The 15,316-nt window shown below is 30.5% G+C and overlaps 1 pseudogene; it reads right to left on the bottom strand.

Annotated features, from left to right (window-relative positions):
• Positions 1 to 10,270: 10,270 nt before the first annotated feature.
• Positions 10,271 to 14,900, bottom strand: LOC132061220 (L-type lectin-domain containing receptor kinase IX.1-like; annotated as a pseudogene).
• Between the last annotated feature and the right edge of the window lie 416 nt (positions 14,901 to 15,316).

Genomic DNA, 15,316 nt, shown 5'->3' with positions numbered 1-15,316 from the left:
TATCTTGTTACTCTTTTTTTTATTTGTTTAAAAAAATGCATCTTCTATATTTAATAAGTTTTTAACTCCAAATTTCTCATTTTACTAGTAACGACATATTCTCTTATAAGAATGACATGACATGTTTAAAAACTACAAGATTTAAAGCATGTTTTGATATGTTATTATATATTTAGTTTAACATTATATGTATTAAGTTTTTCTTACATTCTTAAACTTCATATTGAATCAAACTAAGACATATAAAATGAAATGGATAAATTATATCAAAGGCCTATACTATATTAAAAGCACGAAAGGCCTTAGAAATGTTGGTTGAACTTTTTGCCCTTCATTAAAAGATTCTACAATAAACAAAATAGTTATTTCATAATATTTAGGACTTTAAAATCAACTAAAATTTATTTATCAAATCTTTCCTTATTTGACTAAAACCCTATAATTAGATATTATTCCATAATGAAATTCTTTTTCGACTAAACTACACATATGTTGACCGTCACTGCCATATATAGGTTAAAAAATTCTAATTCGTTTTTCTTTCTTGCTTTAAGAGTTTGAATTAGAATAGGAATTGGTTAACTTATGGTTTACATATTCTTGAGTTTCTAAGACATTAAACGAATTTGACACGAAAAGAACTCTTTGAACCACCTTTTATATAGAGTTTCATTGGCACATTCACGATTCATCATTGCCGCTGGAACATGTTAGAGTTCATGTCTTTTTCATTTAGTTGTTTTTTTTTTCTTTTTTTCTTTTTTCAGGATTATAAAGTTGGTTTATATAACATGCATAGAGGTCTGATTATGTTTATCTATCTAATTTGTAGATTACAATTAATTAAGATTAATCCTAAACGCACAACCATCTGATCAATTGCATACCATGTGTTATGTTTACATCTTTAGGGGTTAGAGTTTTGTCTTGTTTGCCTCTAATCTTAGTGCTTTCTAATTTCGTGAAGTTCTTAATTGATGTTTAATATTTGATGTGATTGATGATTTACGGCTTCTCTCAGTGCTTTGCCTCATGATAATAACTTTATATTGCAGATGACTTCATTGAAGAATTTTGTGTTCAATTCAAAATCTCATTCAACTAAGATCACCGTGCTTGATCAAGAATAATAATCTTAAACAGGTAAATTTCTATATCTCTTTCACACACACACTTTAGAGTTTCATGGTAAACATAAGTACTAGGTTTTGAATATCACGTAATTCATTCATCACATGATTTTTTGCTGCTACATACCCTTGAATTCTCCAGGGAAATCAGGTATTTATTGAAATCACAAATTTTCTTTTTTGGTCTAAATTGTTGTTTTTATGATAATGACTAATGAGTATGTAGTTCTCGTGATTTATGGGCGATTGATCCTTCTTGGTGTCGTATCCTTGCTTTCAAATCATGCATTACCAAAGTCGGACATAAAGAAAAACTAGGAAACAAAACATAGATTAAGGTACTTATTTATTTTGCCAAGTGAAATTGTAAGTATGTCGACGGCCAAGTACGAAGACCCTTAGCGAAAATGTCGTTCGCTTTTTTTAATTCTTTAAAAATAGAGTTCACATCTAACAGATTAGTCCAAAATCAACTAAACCACAAAATTATAAAATCATAAACATAAGAATAATTTATAAAAAGTAGAAGAAAGTTACCTTTTTCAACAAGGAAACTCTGCGATAATTTTTTTGTCCATTGTCTTTGTATTTAATCACACAAGGCCAATTTTGCCTCTTTATTTCTTTTCATAGGAAACGTTTGCTATGCATAAAATTTCATCGATAAGTATTTATTTAAAAAGCTTGGTTATTAATTTTTTTTCTATTTCTAAATTTTTTACAACAAGTATTAATAGTAAGTATCTATCATTAGCTTTAGAAATAATAATCATTGTTGGAAAAAGATAATGATAATTATTTATGATAAAAGTTTAATAATCATTTGTTGGAAAAGAAACAGAGCAAAGCTAGAAATATCAATTAAAAAAAGGGAAAACGGTCAAATATTCCCCTCTACTATAGTTTATTGGCTAAGTTTACCCTCCGTTAGCCAAAGTAATTAAAAATACCCCTCTGTTAGCCAAAGTTCATATTTATATCCCTCCACAGACGGAAAAGCCCAAATCAGACCAAATTATCCATTTTTTAAAATTTACTCATGACCCATCAACTTGGGTGACCCAACCTGCAAAATCCATTTCCCCACCCAAATAATATTCCCCTGTGCGCCTTAGAAATAAACTATTCAGTCAAAACGCAAAGTCCAAATAATAGTCTTTCAGAAGTCGTCAATATTGGAATACTGAAGCATGTCATTTACTCCATTTTGATGTTTTTCCATGATAGATACTTTATGCACATGCTCCAATTAGTAGTTGAATAATTTCTTCTATCACTACCTTATCAGCCAAGAGACATGCTTGGCAATGGAGTACTATCACAACCAAATGAAGCTTAGGTTATCAGTAGCATGCAATTTAAGCCAAGGGAAGCTCTAAAAGTTTGAGTTCTTGAAATGAAAGCAAAGAAGTTGGTTGTTCCAAGCTTACTGGCATATTTTCCTTGGAAGACAAATTTGATTTCTATTTCCTTTTAAGGTTTTGTTCATTTATAGATGCAACTATAAATTGCATGCTACTGATATACTGCCTACAAGCAAACTACAAGTCAAATAAGATTAACAAGTGGAAAGTATTCTTCATTTACTCATTAAGAAATTCACTGACTAAAACACATAGAAAACTCCACAGGATTGCACCTGTGCTAAATGATTCAACAGTGAACTTGAAAATGATTGCACCTGAAAATATCTGGACTTTGCGTTTTGACTGAATAGTTTAGTTCTAAGGCGTACAGGGGAATATTATTTGGGCGGGGAAATAATTTTTGCAGGTCGGGTCACCCAAGTTGATGGGTCATGGGTAAATTTTGAAAAATGAATAATTTGGTCTGATTTGGGCTTTTCCGTTTGTGGAGGGGCATAAATATGAACTTTGGCTAGAATATTTTTAATTACAAACTTAAAAATAAACTATAAATATATTTGACCCTTTTCCCTTAAAAAAATATAGATACTTTCTATTGACCATGTGTGCCGGAGAAGTAAAAGAGGACATAAAGAAAAACAAGGAAGCAAAAAAAGATTACTTATTTATATTGCCAAGTAATTGTAACTATGTCGGAGGCCACGGAATCTGTGATGAGGAAATTAATTAAGATTTAATATTTAGATTTTAGCTTAAGATGAACATTGGATTCAGTTATAGTTTTGTGCACTTAAAATTTTGATAAATCAACGATTACTATATTTATTGGTAAATATATGTGTTGTTTAAATTTATATTTTTCATCAATATTTTGTTTTAGAATTTCTCCTATCAGTGCTTGCATTATATGTCTGAAAGTTTTTGTATGACTGATTTCTTTCTTTGTTCATCTATCTAAGTATAATCAATATTAATCATTTTCAAGAATTTACACTTTTAAAAAATTTTATTTTATAAATCAACCTCATTATTGACTACATATTTAATTTTTAATTATATTGTGATCGAATAGGGACACGCGCAAAAAATTGTAATTTACTATTTTATAAATAATATAACTTTTTCCCTATAATAATTACACATAGATTTATTAAAAAAATCCTTATTCCCTTTGATTTCTTACCAAATTTAGAGACTTGAAAATTCCCTGTATAACAGTATAAGCATATCTCCAAGTAAAATTGGAGACTTGAAGACCTATAAGTAGCTGCATATATAGTTCTAGGAAAACTTATGCTTGTCCAATTAGTTTCATAATTTGTTTCGATTTGATTTAGGTTTAGCTTTTTATTTTTGCTTTATTCTTTGTAGTATATTTTCATGAATTAATATCAACAATAACTTTCACTTTCAATTTCAGAATTCCGCAGAAAACCTTCAGCTAAATTTCTTGCTTATACTTTCCTTGCTTTTATTAGCATTCTAAAGAGTCATCCAGTCAAGTCTGCCATTATGTTCATTTAAAGTTCTGAGATTTTTTTACTTATAATGTGGTTTCTCTGCAATTTGCTTTGCAAGCCCTTCTACAGAGTAAGTTTATCCTTTTTCATACAACACAACCTTTTTTGTATAGGATTATAATTTGTTACACAGTAATTTTTAAATTCATTAATCCAATATTTGGCGACTTCCACGGGTTATTAAACATGCTAAAATTATCTAAACTCAATGCTTCTTTCGTTATCTTTTGAGACATAAATTCTTTGGAACTGAAAAATTGTGCCTTGAAAAGAAATTTTATATTAGACAAAATTGCCCTTTAATTTTTTCCTAATATGTAAAAAATTTAAAATAAATTTTAATTTATTAGATCGTCCTTATTTGAACTATGTCAAAAGTGCAATATTTAGGACTTTAAAATTTTACACAATTAATACAACATAATAAATATATGGAGAAGTTGAAAAAGTTATACTATCCCTAAGGACGAGATTTAGAAGAATTTTATTTCTTGACTGTTTAAACATAAAAATAGATTTCTCATATAGGTAATATCATTAATAGAAATTTTAGTCAATATTATACCTTTAAAATAAAGAGATTGTATGATTATATGTTCCAGCGATATAGGCAACTACAGTTATGATATTCGTCTTCTTCTTCATTTGTTTTATTTTTTGTGTTTTCTTCCTAAGAAAATTGTTGATTGTCTTCATTTATTTATGTTTCGTTTTCACATCAATATTTTATTATTTTATATTTAAAAGCACGAAGTCTCTCAGCGAAATATCGGTCACTTTTTTTATATTTAAAAATTAATTTCACATTGGCTAAAATAATCATTTAATTATTTTCCTAAAATTAAGGACTTCTTTCCATGCCTAAAGGGGATAAACACGAATTAACAACGGAAAATTAAACAGCAAAATTTGTCACTAATACTATTTAGCGACGATTTAGTAACAAATTATATTAAATAAAATCTTAGCTACGAGCAATTTTAGACGAAGTTAGTTGCTAAGTTCATCTTTTTTATGTAACAATTGTTGTCAAATGAGGTACGCGCAAATCGTGCACACTAAACATAATTGAAGGAAATAAGTGCACTCTTTTTTAAAGCGGAGGAAATAGAATATAAGTTAAAAAAAAAGGAAAGAAGACTCTCCTGTTTTGTCAGCAAAACTCACTTTTCTTTTCCCACAAACATAATTGGTTTCATTGCATATTTGACCATTTGATTGTTCTAATTTGCTCCCCTCTTTTGGCTTTTTTAAAGAGTGTTAGTCTGGCAAGGAACTAGCCTCTTGTTTGGTATGTTCTATAACTAAGCCCATTATATTTAATACAGTCAAGTCTCTCTATAACAGTATCGTTGGGTTCGAAATTTTTTTATTGTTATAGAGAATTGTTGTTATACACCTATAACAAAATTGACATTTAAATACTATTTTGCTGTTATAGGAAAAAATGATGCATAAAATCTAATTTTTCATTTTTAAATGTCAAATTCTAAGCTTAATCACATTTGTAAAACGAAGGAAATCTTCTATTAATGAAAATATTTACATTCATATGATATTTTTTGTCATAAATAGTGAATTAAAGGATCAAATATTTGGTCAAAATCTCTACACTTATTATTGGTAATCATAGATATTCTATTTTTATAAAGATGGTTAATTATTATATTACCAAACAAAAAAAAAAAGATAACTATTATATGGAGGTAGTTTTACAAAGAGCGTACTATTATAAAGTTGGTTAAAAATGTTGTTTGAACTTTTTGTCCTTCATTAAAAAACTCTATAATAGACAAAATAGTCATTTACTATTATCCTAATATTTAGGACTTTGAAGTCAATTAAAATTTTATTTATTAAATTTTTTCTTATATGAATTAGGTAGCAAGAAATAATATTTAGAATTTTAAAATTATTAATGATTTACTCTTATAAAAAGTTGAGATTTTCCTTATATAAATTATACTAATATTAATAGCTTTAGAATTGCTTCCACGTAGAATTTTTGTAAATTAGATAGCAATGGACAAATTCAATTTGTTCAATTATGGTAAGAACGTAAATATAAATCTCAAAGGCAACTCTTCCATAAATAATTTATAATGGAAAAATTTAAATATTTAGAACTTTAGCTTGTATAGGACTTTGACCTACAATAATTTCTTCAAATTTGGGGTTTCTTTTAACTAGAGTTCTAATTACACTACATTTGTGATGTCGGATACTAAAACCTTTATATACTCATTCTCATAATAATAATCTTTCATTCCGTTCTTTTATTTTTCAACCTTTCTTCTTTGTAGGAGTAGCATATGCATTTATGTATTAATTGATAAAAAAAATATTTACTTTTGATTTCAATGATAGAATTCTAACTTTATATTTTAATTTTTTTCTGTTCTTATCAATGTAATTTGAATTATCCAGTAGGTGAGTTTTTAATTTCTCATATGAGCATTTCCCATAGATGAAATTTCTCTTTAGATTTCGACGATAATATATAAATACCCCATAAAAGTTTCATTCAATGTACATTTTTCTCCCAAATTTATTATTTAAATTAATGTATATAAGTCAATTTTTATAATTTTTTACCTAAAAAAAATATAATTCAGTTTTTAAAATAATTGACTATCTACGATCTTTAATCCATTATGACCACCTAAAAATTAAGACTACTATAAATAATTTTAACATCCAATTTTGAAAAATTGCGAGATAAAAAGATGCAAAATAATGAAAAACATAAATATACAACTCACAATAGTTGGAAAAAGGGGCAAGACACTATAACTTAATCATCTATATCTTTATCTATTTATATCTAAACTATTATAAAAGCACGAAGCTCTATGCCATTACAAACTTTGAACAGTGGTAGATAAAATGTCGCTAGAATCTTTAAAAGTTAAATCTAATTGATCACTTCTATTATAATGTTTATAGTATTAATACTTTATAATTTTCGATGCTTGGATTATAAGAAATAAATTGAGAGGATGGAGTATAAAATGTTTTATATCATATTTGTACTTTGTGTTATTTGACATATATTTGAAGAATCGTGATGAAAGAATTTATGGTGGTTGTTTGTTTTTAGTATTAAGTCATAAAAATAATGGAGTAATAATTTTCATAAGATATATCCCCATAGAAGTCCTTTTAAATAATAAGGCAGATGAGGACAATTCATCCCTATTCCTATACCGACGGATTAGCGATGAATTATTAATTTTTTTTGTCAGCTGCAGTAATTTAGTGACGGATTAACGATGAAGTTGTAAGTTTAAATTTTTTTCTTTAGTGTTTGTTGTCAGATAAAGTTCGCGCTTTGGTCACGCGCAAAGCGCGTATACCGAAACTAGTTTATGTAGAATATTACGTACAAGTTACTGAGTTAGCGATATAAATTACAATATGATTGTCATGTAGTATTAAAATTTTGATTATTACCACTATCTATATCAATCTTGTTTTATTAAGAACTATTCGATCTCTATCGTAATTTTGGAGAAATCAAATTTCTGTAATTGAGACAAAAAAAATAAAAATTCTACTCACCGTAATGACTAGATTATTTTCCTACTAATATTTGTGAATACTGAGATTTTATCTCATCAGGCGATACTGGACGTTTTCCATCAGAGTGTAATTGCGTCAAATAGATTAGGCGGAATAGTTTTAACTGTATTATTATTCCCTCCGTTTAGTTTATGTGATATAATTTTAATTCACTATGGACATAAAAAGAAAAAAGTAGAAGATTCTTGAAAAATTGTGATCTTAAATATCCTAATTGGGAAAGGAAATAAAACAGACACCATAAACTGTTGTACATGCAAGGTGGATCTAGGATTAAAAGTCTATGGTTTCAATACAAAAATCTCAAGTTAATATATGATAATAATAATTGGGTGCACATTTTAAATATTTATATTTCCACTCGAGAATCTCTCGAAAATGTGTTAAACATGGCTTAGCAGAAAGCGAAATCAATATCTAACATTTATACATCAACTCCAAAGTCTTGATAAAAGCAAGAGCTAGCTTTAGCAAGCATATGTTTTCCAATAAACTAAAATTGAAAAAATGGACATGAAGCAAGAATCAAAGGCAAACACAGACACACATATATATATATATATTGCCAGAAGAAGGATACTTCCTCTCAGTGAATGATCTAGTAAAAACCTTTCACCAACCTAGCTGTTGCTGGTATATATCTAATGTATAACAAGTGCATAATTTATACTCACAGATTATACGGTGATTGTATATTGATTATACACTGTATGCTACCTAAAATTGGGCAATTTGTAGGATTGCCCTTCGCTGGGGTGATCTTTAATTTTTACCCCTCAAAATGGTGGTCTTTAAATTTTGCTCTTCGGGTAGAAATTCTGCCTTCAGGCAGAATTTACATGGCGCAGGCAGAATTCGCATGGGTAGAAATTCTGCTTGTGTGACCCAAAAGGCAGAATTTGCTAGCCAGATTTGCAAAATTCTGCCTTTGCAAAGTCTGCCTTGCGATTTTTTATTTTTTTATTTTTTATTGAGGTGGGATTCGAACCCACAACCTCGGGGTGTTAGGAGGGGTAAAACTTAAAGACCACTAATTTGAAGGGTAAAAATTAAAGACCAGCCCAAATGACGGGCAATCCGCGCAAAAAAAAAAGACTAAAATTTATTAAGATAGGTAAAAATTTGACCTTTTTTTTGTTGTGGGCTTTGTTGGGATGATGTATAGTGTGTAAAAAGAGAGATTTACAATACCAAAAGTAGGGGTGTACAAAGTAAACCGACAAACCGCACCAAAGCGATAAATTGAGTCCACCCGAAAAAAAAAACCCGACTGGTGGTTTGGTTTGATTTGGTTTGGTGTTGAAAAAAAAACCGACCATAATTGGTTTGGTTTGGTTTTAACTGAAAAAAGTCAAACCGAACCGAACCAAACCAAACCTACCCCACATTACATGTATTTAATTTTTATAATACTTATACATAAAAATATTTATTTATAATGTAATTTATAAATATTTCTTAAATTTTTTCGTAGTTTTTTTTTTTAATCTATTATCATATTTTCAAGCTTGAAATTAGAATTTGGATGTCAATAAGTTTTCTATCCGATGGATGTTAGTAACTCAAATAAAGTCCAAACCAAAACCAACTCAACACTAATGCTAATAAAAGAAATTCAATTTACCACTAGGAATGACAATAATGTTAATATCTATTCTTTAGTTTTGCATAATTGATTTAGAGAGTGAAAATACATAACTTAAGTTTTTTTTTCTTTGTCATGTAATTAATACTTATTAGCCGTACTTATTTTAGCATGACTTAGTATTTTTAGATTATGGTCATTTTCTTTATGGCTTGTTAATTAGCAATATTTATTTTAACTGATTTTATTAGCTTTTGTTGAATATTTTAATACAATGTCATCACTCTTCTCACATTTTGTGTGCTTTCTTAAGAAACACATTAATTATATAGTTGCATCTTCCTATAACTAAAGAAATATATGAAATATAAGTGATATGTTTTATAACAAGACTATTCTGGGGAAAAAAACCCAAAAAATCCGAGAAAACCGAATAATCCGAAAAAACCCGAAGTTGAAAAACCCGAATTTTATTGATTTGGTTGGGTGTATAAATTTAAAAACTCGATGCAATTGGTTTGGTTTGGTGTTGAAAAAATCCGAACCAACCCGATCCATGTACACCCCTAACCAAAAGCCCGAAGTGATCCATTATTTTAAGTAAATTTTACTTGGCATAGCTTACTATGTTACATATTTATGGAACATAACTATACTTTTTAATAATTAAGTTTAGTAGCTATAATATTATATTTTTACAACTTATAGCTATCCACTTTTCTACCAATTAACTTACCACTCCCCACACCCCTATTTTTTAGTTGTACACTTTCTCTCTCTCCCCTTTTCCTAAATATACGTTTCTAACTCCCATCTCCCCTAATTTCGTGCTTTTCAAATCAGTTTCTGATTTCTTTCACTTCTTTTTTGTACTTTCGTATTAGCGCTCATTAATTTCAACCTTTTGTCGCCAAAATTCAACTCTATTTCCTAAAATATGTAAGATTCTCTCGTTATTTTTGTGTTCTCCCTCATCATCTTTGTTTCTTTTTATGGCTTTACTAAGCCACATATTTCATCTTTCCCTTTTCGGAAGTTTAAAGGTTTTTTTTTGTTTTTTTGTTTTTGTTTTGAGGGATCCATGTATCATTCATCCTCATGTCGTTTTAGACCACCGTTTTCTCCGGCGTCTTTCTCCGCCGTGATCTGACCGGCGTCAGTCGTCTTCTCTTTTCCGGTCGATCCGTAGCAATTGCATGGTCGGATCGTAGCAATTACAAAGACCACCTATTTGAACAAAAATATTATAAGACCAAATCATTTAATCGCCATGACTGTTCTTAGATGCCCTCCGCCGCCGGCCACCGGAATTTTTGAATACAGATCTGAAGTTTTTGTTATTGGACAAGAGTAAAAATGTTCATGTTCTCCAAGAGGTATTTTTTCTTTGTTGCTGTAAGGTATGTTATGGATCTTCACTAATCACTTCCATGCTAGAGTCAATTTTCTGGTTTCGGGGATTAGTTAAGTGATTTATGTTGGTGCTCACAAAGTTCATTATGGATTTTCCATCCCTCCCGTAAGTTAGTTTCATGCTAATTAAGTTTTCTGATTTTCTATTTTTGGCTAAAACGTATTCCACCATTAGTTAATTGATTTATGTAGGTGTTTTCAGACTTTGTTATGAAATTCCTTTTGCTCCTGACAGTGAGCTTCATGACTGTTCCTAGATGCCCTCCGTCGCTGGCCACCGGAATTTTTGAATACAGATCTGAAGTTTTTGTTATTGGACAAGAGTAAAAATGTTCATGTTCTCCAAGAGGTATTTTTTCTTATTAATGACCCTATTTTCACTTCACCAGATATGTATTTTACTTGCATTTTAAGTATATTTTTATCGTATTTTTCGATGAATTTCAGTTAATTCCCGTTTTTTCAATTCACCAGATCTATATTTTGCGTACATTTTAAGTATATTTTTGTCATATTTTTTATTATTTCGATTAGTTTGTGTTTTGAACTTCAGTTAATTCCTATGTTTTCAATTCACCAGATCTGTATTTTGCGTACATTTTAAGTATATTTTTGTCGTATTTTTTATTATTTCAATTAGTTTGTGTTTTTAATTGTGTGTTATATATTTTTTCTACCTAATTTGTTACTTGTAAATTTATGCGATTTTGAATTTGTGTTTACTTTTTATCAAAGTATATTTTGTAGTATATATTTAGTGTATTTGAAGTTTATTTTTACAGCACAGTCACACTGTTGTAGTGACAACCACAGTGCATTTGACATTGATATATTTGCATTATATTTATAGTATATGTTTAGTATATCTTGAATGTGTTGTTATTTATTGTGGTTAATTTGTTATGTTGTTATTTTTTCATGTTTTGTTAATGTAAAGTTTCAGTATATCTTGACGCATTCCAAATTAAATTGATGCAAAGTTTCTCCGTATGAGATACGACGCAAATCGACAAGGCAACCCTGAATGCATTTATTGATAACGAGCAACCACCAATACCCGTCAAGGCTACCGTTGATTATGATGCAGTGATTTTAGTAGATGTTCAGGAGTAGATTTGTAGACAAAACAGGTCTATGTTTTAAGTTGTTTTTTTTTCTCAACTTTTTTTTGATGTATAACATCAACCGTTTGCGACATTATTTTTATGAATATTTTAGAAGAAGTTTTATGTATTTTGGTAATGATCCCGCTTGTTGTATAGTCTAATCGTAGATTTGAATTATTTTTATTACATTTATATTTTTCTTGTATAATTCTTTTGCTAAAAAATTACAAAGTGCATTTCAATATCAAGTTTGTATTTCCTACATGTTTTCACTATATTTTATTGATGAACCAGGAAGAGTTCTATGCATTTTCTCTTTATATTCACGATACACTTGAATTCATTATTGAACCATAAAATCCATCTTTCTGTACAATATACTTCAAAAATTAAAAAACAATTTTAATACTTCTAAAATACATACAAAATACAAGTGAAATATATTGTAAATATATTCATTACGATTCAAATCTTACGGATCAATTAGAATACACTCAAAAATACAATCATAATACATATAAAATACAGTGAATCAAAAGCCACCCTTAGGGATTAAAGTTTTTTTATGGAGTCAAGTTTTCCCATCTTATTAAAGTTACTAAATAATATTCAATATCAGCTTATTGCACTCAATAACTAATATTTTTTGTAACGAACATTTTGATTTTTAGTAATTTAATTTCATTGAATATTTTTAATAACGAACACAAAACCGATAGTCATAGCATCAGGAGACAATCTCAACTTGTCACTATGCAATTCAGTTGATGAACAAATCAAGCTTTGCGTGATTTATGGAACATTAAAAGAGATTTTTTTTTAGTTATATTTTGGGAAAAAATTTGAAGAGAGTTTTTTAATTCAAATTTTATGTGAATGATTAGATGTTGAATGAGATATGTGATTAGATATGGAAGAGAATGAGATTTGCGTGATTTATGGAACATTAAAAACAGATTTCTGTTTAGTTTGAAAAAAAAAAAATTCCTTAAATAGAGGGGTTATTTGCTCAACAGTTCCGTGTATTTAGTCTGTATTTTGGCTATATTTATGTGACGCGTCCGAGACCTAAATATAGGAAAAACCAGTTACGAAATGTAAATAATGAACTTGTAGTTATAGCTTGATAGAAGCAGCTAAAAGGTAGCTATTTGTGAAAATTTTACTTATTTTAAAAAAGAATCACACTCATTAGTTTTTACAAAATTTAGCTAGTAGGATATAAATGTATACAGTATATACTGATTGTATACATTTTTTTTTGTGCGGATTGCCCTTCAAAAGCACTTTTAATTTTTACCCCTCAAATTGGTGGTCTTTAATTTTTGCCTTTCGCCTAATACCCAAATGTTCTGGTTCTAACCTTAGCTCAGTAAAAAAAAAAAAAAAGAAAAAAAAAAGGAATTTCGCAAGACAGAGGTTTGGATTCGCGAGGCAGAGTTTTGTTATCTGGATGAGCACACCATAAGCCAACAATTAGCAAGTGCTCCATCTCCTGTTCATTGAACTCTGACGAGAGTTTAGGATCAACTTCTTCACGAAGATTTCACATCCTATAAAGTCTCCAAATGGAATCAACAATGTTTACATCATACTCCTCAGCTTTAGGATCAATAGGTTTCCTTCCACAAGCGATTTCGAACGCGACAATACCAAAGCTATAAACGTATGTCTCCTTGCTAGCTTTGCCAGTAGTGACACATTCAGGAGCCATGTAAGCCATCGTGCCTGCCAAAACTATTGTTTGGGATCCCTTATCATGGTCAACCAGCCTAGCTAAGCCAAAATCCCCAAGTTTGGCATTGAAACTGGAATCCAACATAATATTGCTCGACTTTATGTCCCTACGCACCACACGTCGCTCCCATTCTTCATGTAGCTATAGCAATGCCGAGGCCAAGCCTTGAGAAATCTTGAATCTTATCAGCCATATCAAATGGTTTTTCCCCTTGAAAATATGGGTATCCAAGCTTCCATTAGCCATAAACTCACAGACAAGTAGAATTTCTCTTTTCTCATGGCACCAACTGATGAGTTGCACCAAATGTTTATGTCTTAACTGGCTAATGATCCTCACTTCTAATGCATTCTCTTAATCCTTGCTTGGACTCCCCTGAAACCCTCTTGACAAAGAATATATGAATTGGAATCTCTGAGATATCCTTTATAAACATCCCCCACCCCCACCCCACCCCACCCCAAAATCCACCCTCCCCGAGCTTCTCTCCCTGTGCAAAGTTATTTGTACATCTAGCCAACTCACTGTACTGGAACTTCTTTGGTCCTCTGCTTCTTTCAAATTCATCGGTCATGGAACCATCAAAGATAACTTCATCTTACCTCACCTTCCTCTTTCTCCAATATGCAAACAACATCAAAACACATGTTGCAACAAAAACACAACCACCAGAAACCAATCCAACCACAAGTCCTAACTTATTTTTGCTTGGCACGTGCTTTGGCGAGGCTACCCTTGGATCTGTTATGTTGCCATTATTATCTAAAGAAGAGGTAAATTTCCAAGAATAGATGCTGTGTAATGCAAAGTTGTCGTCCTGCTCCAGCTGTGAAGCCAAAAGTGACCCATTCAGGCAAGTATTTGCTCAGATCGAGATTGTAAAATAGGCTCTGCTGGACAGTAACAGTGGTATCCCCTTGGAGTTGGAAACCAGTGAAGACAACAATAAATTTTTTTTGAGGTTGAATTATAACTAATCCGGTCTCGGATGCCACTAAATCAGGTTCCATTGACAACAGATTGCATAGAGTTGATATTTATACCTACATGATCACCTCGTGGATCATAAAAGTTCTGATAGGTGTCAAACTCCATAGCGACAAATCGATTAGTCGATGTATTCCGTCGCTCAGTATCACTTTTAAGACCAAGGCTGCTAAATATGGTTGTGTTCTCTGGAATTCTTGAACCTGCAGGTGCAAGGAAGAAGGCAAGACCAAAGCCACCTATTTTGCCCTGTGAGTTTATTCCAAAGGAGAAGTGGGTTTCCAGAGGCTTTGTCCCAGAGATGCAGTTGTTTCGAATATGTGGCTCGACCTATGCTTGCATTTAGACCCCCATCGCATGGGTTTGTGATGAGTTGAATTACACCATTTTCTACATGGGCATCTCTCTCGTATGTTACATTCGGATCGTGGGGTCTAAAAGTATCAAAATTGAAGGACAGTGGAGTGACAAAGGGGATTGATTAGAGGGAAAACAAGGTATTTGAGAGCAGATAAAGAGGCTAAAACAACCATAGTTGGACAAATTGTTTGTCAGATTGTTAAAACAACTGAAGATAATCTTCTATATGCCTTTGGCAGATATTTTCATTTCTTGTCTTTCCAAAGAAAGAGACTAAATGTTGTCTACAAGTCTTGCTCAACTTTTAGTCTTACGTACATAAAGACTTTTATTAGTCTTAAATGTGTTTTGGTACGATGAATCAAAATACTACTCCATTCAATATATTGAAAAGGAACTAGCAACAAGGTGAAAAAAGGCTGGACTTAAAAAGAATTATGATCTTTATTCTAGACAGAAGAGATAGTGATTGACATTGACTTGCTCCATCCAGTCCAGTCCTGACGCCAATCAAAAAGCAAAAAGTAG

Source organism: Lycium ferocissimum, chromosome 6 (genome assembly GCF_029784015.1).
Source record: "Lycium ferocissimum isolate CSIRO_LF1 chromosome 6, AGI_CSIRO_Lferr_CH_V1, whole genome shotgun sequence".
In the NCBI taxonomy this organism is placed as follows: Eukaryota; Viridiplantae; Streptophyta; class Magnoliopsida; order Solanales; family Solanaceae; genus Lycium; species Lycium ferocissimum.
This window is presented reverse-complemented; position numbering and strand designations above follow the sequence as displayed.